The 7,798-nt window shown below is 43.7% G+C and overlaps 1 pseudogene; it reads left to right on the top strand.

The window, feature by feature from the left end:
• Positions 1-7,798, top strand: part of LOC111970713 (contactin-2-like) — an 81,543-nt pseudogene that overhangs the window by 49,366 nt on the left and 24,379 nt on the right.

Here is a 7,798-nt window from a genome sequence, read left to right as displayed (position 1 = left end):
GCCCCATGGGTGGCGCTCTGGGAATCTCGACTTGTGGATGGTCGCACTATCCTTGTGCACTTTGGAGAGCTTGCTTGTGGACGGAATAGAATTACTTCAGACTGGGACTATCGTAGCGAGATCCGTAGTCGCCTGTGTCTCCCTCTGAGGCTACACCGGCATTCCCTTCTGTATACTGCATCGCTAGCACAGCGACGACCCCCCAAACAGCCAGCACTTACCGAAACCGACACACACACACACAGATCCTATTACCACCTATCCAAGCGACCTTAACACAAACACAACCACACTGATCTCATCTCGAGGACACATCACAATCCATCACGTAACATACACAACAACAAAATAGTACAACATACATGATAATCTCCACACACAACATCAGCAGATATTGACTTAGTACGTTTCATCGAGGAGAGAGACACGACTGGAGAACCGACCACAGACTGCAGGTCGCTTCAGGAAGGCACAAGGCCGTAATATGCACAATGAGAGACCACTCTGCTCACGCGCGTTACCTCGGTAGAATAGACCCAAATAACACTGAGGAATGTGCAAAGTGATGATTCACTTACGAGTTCAAACAAGAATCCGACAGGACAGAGCCCGGACAACCCCCAGAGGGGAAATAGGGGACTCTATCAGAGGGCAAAAATAGGGGGACAGGTGTGAAAGATGTAAGAGGTCGTTAGGGAATGAGAAACAGCTGGAGCAGGACGGAACGAGTATAGAGAGAGATGGTGATGAAGTATCAGAGAGTGATATCAGATTATTGAGTCGAAGTGGAATTGATTTTTTATAGATACATATAGTGGAGATAGCAGCAAACTCCAATTAATATTACGACTCCTTCATGCAGTGGATATAGGTCTCACAGGGACAAACAGTGGTATATCTCATAAAGAACAAAAATAAATCTTATGTGAGCATATATGCCAAGGTTAACGGTATGTCGGCCATAGATTGTCGCATCAGGGAAGATTGAACATCTTACCGTAATTGCTTGAGTTTGCATATATGAATAACCCCAATCCCACTTATCTGAGTAGATGAGGTGTAACATATATAGGAGCGTCTAGGATAGCGCAAAGGTCACTTGGTCGTGGTCTAGCAAGTAGTGGAGGTTAGGGGTATGGCAATAGAGCTATAGGAGGACGAGGTGTCCTCGACAATTGGTAGAAAATGCTCGAATGGATCAAACTAGCCATCTATAGGAGTGCAAGGCATTTGGTACTTGCCGCAATGTCCTCTCAATGGTGTATATTGGATACCAACCGCTGTATCTGATCAAATTGTATTCCAGTTCCTAATACCTAGAATATAACTCGAGTGATATTTTCACTACACATATTAGCTATCTATCTTATACTGACAACCAAGCTCACATGCTGCCCATAGCTGAAATCATAGATGCGCCAGTACCCCATAGCAAAGCTCACATTCTTATTTGTGGGCTCTGCGGGCCAATCTGAGATATGCATATTACTGTTTGTTCTTTCTTGGTAGCCTCAGTCGTTGTTCCTACTTGCCAACAAGGTGGATGAATTTTTATCAAGTATGAGACTCTGGGAAGTATTACGCATTATTCCCAATAGAAATGGATTGAAATAATCAGGGATTTATCTATCATTCGTTATTCTTCTAGACAGCTCCTATGATTTATCTACTTCCATAGTGTTTATTACATCACCGTGTTATCTTTTTAATTCACATGTTTTGAGGATTTGATCATTACTATTATCATCGAGTATCACTAATCGAGTTTTCATTTTCGGAAGTTGCTTTCATTTCAACTAATCTCCTAACAAGTTTGCAATATAAAATAAAAATTTTAAACTAACCATGTGTCCCTTAAAATTAAAAATCAGCCCCCTATAGACTTTGCTGATCCATGTTTGTGTAATAAATATGCTAGATGTCCTATCAAGAAATTAGAACTCTCGAACCATAATGATTGCAAAGACGTTCCTGATTTCTGCCATTCATTTGTCTGTGTTATGAATGGAACATACGGATTTGATTCGCATTATTATACCAGACGAAGCGTCTCTTGCCTTGTACTATAATAATCAATCAAGTAAAGGCGCCAAAGCTGGATGCCATAAGCATCCTATAATTGTATGTACGCGTCCCATTGTACAAGCTCTCTTCTGTATTGTTATCTTTGGGCTGAGTGATGTAGTGTGCGTATTTAGAGCAAGGTCCTAAAGATTTAGTTATTCAACTCTAAATATACTCGTGAATTCCACGCTCTCAGTTCCACTCGGAAGAAGCAGAGAGTATCCAGACTTACGACAGCAAGAAGTATGTACAAGCATTAGCCTTTCACAAACATATAGTCCAAAGAAAAGAGTCCAGCTATGGATATGTCTACATGAAAGTGAATAATCTTATCATAAACCTCAATGCTGGAGACTCAAATTAACTCTACATGTTAAAAGTTTGTATATTCGCAGTGATTCATAGGTTCCCGTCACAATTGACACCCCTACAAGTTCATCCATACGGACACATAGGATGGAGGGACTGTGGTACTAACCAAAAAAACATCCCCAGTATGTATGCTGTCTTCAGACTTATTAATCACCGCCACACTCAACCGTATCGACAGCCCGCAAAGGCAGGCGAGCCGCCAACCCAATCCCACGACTAACACACATCACACTGAATGCCTTCACCAACCCCTGCACGATCTACATGTTTCACTTATCGCGAGACAACACACCACAACAACACTCACACACCACACCAACATCACCCTTCCCAGAAACACCATTCACTTATACCATCCACCCAAACCCACGACCTCCACTAACGATCACAGCACGAAGTACCCACCAATCATGCTCTTAAACTACAATTAAACACCTAGGAGCGCACCAACGACACATCCATATTCAGTCATCAAGCAGACACACACTAACACACAGCACCATAGCAGCGATCACCCAGACTCGTATCCACATTCACACACGCTAATGTCTTTGTGCACGGAATACATCACATTCGATTTACCTTCGTTTATCCCACTTGACTCGTACGTGACCCTGTACCCACAATGTTTTTTTTTTGGAATCTCGTCGTGCCCATGTAGGGAATCACATGAGGTTATTCTCTCCAAAATTATATTGTTTCATGTCCAGATGGCTGATACTCCTGACCGCAGTTTGTGCTGTGTAAGGCTAAACATTTAGAGTCAATCCTGTGTACGCAATATGACCGAATAGCTGTCTGCTCCGATCTTAAATGTACTTGTGTTTCACGCTAGGCTCCACAAATCGTACTCTTCCCCTACTCTTATTCGCTTTCATGCTATGCCGCGCCTCACTCCCAGGCTCACGTGGGCCTCCCTTCTCCCCCGTGCTTCTCCCCTCTCCTCTCTCCACCAGCGTGTCTCAAAACATATTCTAACTCACTCATTCAATATCTCCCTCGACAAACTGACTCTGCGGCCCCCGAGCGCTCTCCCTTCTTCACATGCTCCCGCTCCGATACCCTCCTGTAAACCATATGCCGTTCCACTCCGTCTTGTCCCCCCACCTCTACCCGCGCCTCTCTTCACTCTCTCCACCATCGTTGAGACTTTACCCAATCTCATTCTCTCTCTCTCACACAACATCCATCAGATATTGACTTAGTTATAGCACAAGAAACATGTTACCGGTATGGACAAATAATGAATGTTCAGTGATTTTGGTGTGAATTCAGGTATTCAATTTATTGTCCATTTATTTATTTTTAAATCTTAGAATGCACTCATATATACATTTTCTTATTGTATCAGGTATTTTTTTAAATATTTTGTGATAGAAAATGATATGCGCCTAATTTGCATAAATACATGTGGTGTATTTGCATATATGAATAAAATACCATAAAGGATAGGAAAAAGGCTGCAACCACCAAACACTTGCTCTGTCTAGCAGTGGAGGTTAGTAGGATGAGCTATAGGAGGACAGGCTCATTGTAATGGCTGGAATGGAATTAATGGAACAGAGTCAAGCATTTGGTTTCCCAATGTTTAATGTGTTTGATACCGTTCAATTTATTCCATTCCATCTATTACAATGAATGGTCCTCCTATAGCTCCTCCCACCAGCCTGTACTGCTGTCTAGGCCTACCTGCACTCACCTGTGCTGCCTCATTAATTACGTTTGTTGTGATGTTCTCTTAATTCAACAAGTGTGTCAATAGCAGGATACCCTGGGATTAAAAATCAACATGTTTAGCTCTAGATTACACCTATCTCAACGTACTTTACATTGTTTGTGAGATTAGACATAATATCACTAATATCACTAATCCGAGTTTTCATTTTCGGAAGTTGCTTTCATTTCAACTAATCTATTTTGTAAAATTTCAACTGTATTAAATTATAGCTTCTTTTTTTTTTTAAATTCCACAAAAAATGAACACCCARCAAAATAAAGTTCTGTTTCTTKTCTTTCTTGTGATGTGGAGATGGTGTGTTAAATCCCAGACAAAGCTTTCTTATAGATTCAACAGAAAGCCAAGGTATCCCATTGAGCCCATTTCAGCCATTACCGGGGTGTGTTTGACAGGTCATTACAAACATTTCCCCGGTCATAACGTTAGCGGGAAAAAACGACAGGCACAAGCAAGAGTATGAAAGGGTCGCAGGTGTAAAATGAAAGCAATCAATCCAGCGAGATTTACAGTAAGTGACCAGTGGATTTCGCAGCCCCCAAACACAGGAAATAGATGGCTGAAAAAGAATTAGTTCTTCGCTTATTATGCACACCACAACACACACACCCAACCTCCACTCACACACAACACACACACACCACACAACACACACACACACACACACACATACACACACACACACACACACACACCACACACACCACACACACACACACCAACACACACACCACACACACACACACACACATCACCTACACACCCTGACAAAAAACCATCCCTCTTTCCTCCTCTCTTACCACACGCTCTGTCCTGAGGACATAAGATTCCCATATGTTCATGAGCATCTCTAACCTTGTGTGTACAGAGGTCTCGTGTCTGAGAATGCTGTTCTGCTCAGCCTGCTGTTTACCTGACCTTCTTGGCTCACTCATTATATCGCTTTCTCTTCCCCTGCTACCTGCGCTATCCCTGCCCTCTCCTCCCCCTACATCCTTTACTCTCTCCCCTCCACCTCTACCTCCGCTTCTCCTCCCTCTCTCACCCCTACATCCTTTACTTTCCTCTCTCCACCTCACCCGCGCCTTCTTCACTCTCTCCCCCTACACCCTTTATCCTCCCTCACCATTACCCGCGCCTCTCTTCACTCTCTCACCCCTCACCTTTACTCTCCTCCCGCCACCTCTACCCGCGGCCGTCTCTTCACTCTCAACACCCCTAACACCCTTTACTCTCCTCCCCTCCACCTCTACCCGCGCCTCCTCTTCACTCTCTCCACCCCTACACTGTATTCTTCTCTCCTCACCTCCACCCCAACACTATCTTCCTTCTTTTTAAGCTATGTTCGTCCCTCCTTCTCTCTCCCCTCTCTAGGCTCTCCTCTTCTCCTCTCCCATTCTCCTCCTCTTCCCTCTCTCCTCTTTCACTGTAGACACAGTATTATCCCTGACAGCCTGTAGGCCTCCGAGCACTCCACACTCTAGTGCAGATGGATCCTGTACTCTGTTTGCCTGCACAACTCCGGTTCACACACACACACACACAGACACCACCCACACAACACACACAACACACACACACAACACCACAACCACACACACACACACAACAACACACAACACACAACACACACACACACACACACAACCACACACACACACACACACACTTGCATACACATTAACTACACAAACCAAATCTGATATTCTCTTCATTTTTTGGTTCTTTTTTTGGTTCTTTTGGGGGGGTGGTTATTTGTGTATTCATATTGTACTGTTAGAAATGTACAGCACTGCTGGAGCTAGAAACATAACCATTTCACTACACCTTTAACATTCGCTAATCTGTGTACGCCAGAAATACGTTTTGATTTATTTTGATTTGATTTTAAATAATTTATGTTACCATCTCTGAGCCATGCAAAAATAAGTGTGGGTTTCTGTCAGGGGAAGAGGGAATAGGGGAAACAGGCCATCCAAACACTCTCCCAGAGTACCAGATACAATTGGATTAGATTACATTTAATCAAATTCTTCTATTTGTAAAAATGTATCATTCAATTAGACAATTCAAATGTTTCTTACCTTGGCTTCCCAAAGCACAGATTAACCTCTGATTTTCCTCTAGTGAACTAAATGGGATTCAGGATGTTTTGGTGATGAAACATTTTCATTTAATTAAGCAAAAATATGTTAAAGTGATACAAAACAACTTGTTTGAAAAGGGAAAGTCACTGGAATCAGTTTTTGACTCTGAATCCTGATTGGTTGGAAGGGGCTGGTAGTAGGACATTGAGGGGTTTCGATTATCTGGCCCGGGTTACCTCGGTGGGAGGAGTTTGCACTGGGTGAAAAGTGATTGCATTCATTTTGTAACAGGCTGCCTCCCAGGCGTAAYCCATGTTCCCTGCTCCAAGCCCAAGGCAAAGTCGGCTCAAAACAAAAGTGACGTAGCCTAGGCTAGATTAAGCACGTGGAGTAATGAGTAGAATTCTGTGTTTTCACATGCAAAAGTGATTGCTTTTGATTAAAAAAAACACTTTATCTGCCTTCCCAATGAAAATTTGCTTGAAAATATGAACATATATTTTATGGAAAAGAGATGTTATATGTTTCTGGACGATGCACCATCCTGCCTTGTTGATTACATGACCTAACAGCACAGAATACTATTCACCTCCCTCATCTATTTTTCCCATTTACTCCACGGGCTATGGACCGGTACACCATGGCTCAGGTTAATAGAACTCCCTCATTGGGTGATGGGGGATTCTGATTGGCTGTGTGTGTTGACAGGCGGGCACGTGTGCATAACGGGTCATGACAGTGGACCAGTGTTTGAAGAGCAGCCCAGCAGTGTGGTCTACCCAGAGGGACTCAGTGAGGGCAAAGTCACTCTCAACTGCCAGGCTAGAGCCAGTCCTGCTGCTACGTACAGGTAAGCACACACACAGACACACAGACAGAAAACAAATCAAATCAAATGAATTGGTCACATACGAGAGAGAAGGGTACAGCCAGAGTATACATCAGACAGGTCTGTTATCTAACCCCTCCCTGTCCGGTAGCTGGCGCGTCAATGGTACAGACGTGCCTGTAGGTGACCCCCGGTACACGCTGGTAGCCGGTAACCTGGTGATCAGCGGTCCCCAGTTCGGCCGTGATGGAGGCTCCTACCAGTGTCTGGCCATCAACCGCTGTGGCAGCATACTCAGCCGGGCCGCCAACCTCAAATTCGGCTGTGAGTACATTGATTTATTTATTCAGGTATTATTTACCATTCTCTCAGTGTTGATGGGGACAATGCATAGTCATCAACATTTACTGGATCCCAGTTGTTGTTCATCAAACCTTATTTGGATCACATCTCATTCCATTGATTGGTTTACATAGTGAAAAGAATACGTTTCTCAGTGAGAATTACATTTTTGTCTTGACTGAGTGGATTTCATACATTTTTTATTTTTCTTGTGAAATCCTTCTTTCCTCCTTTTCCAGACCTTCATGACTTCCCTGGGGAAGGGAGGAGCCCACAGACGGCTTACGAGGGAGCAGGTGCCTTCCTGGCCTGCCAGCCCCCCGCCCACTACCCAGGTGCACACACACACACACACACACACACACACAC

This window comes from Salvelinus sp. IW2-2015, linkage group LG11 (genome assembly GCF_002910315.2).
Source record: "Salvelinus sp. IW2-2015 linkage group LG11, ASM291031v2, whole genome shotgun sequence".
NCBI classification, from domain to species: domain Eukaryota; kingdom Metazoa; phylum Chordata; class Actinopteri; order Salmoniformes; family Salmonidae; genus Salvelinus; species Salvelinus sp. IW2-2015.
This window is presented reverse-complemented; position numbering and strand designations above follow the sequence as displayed.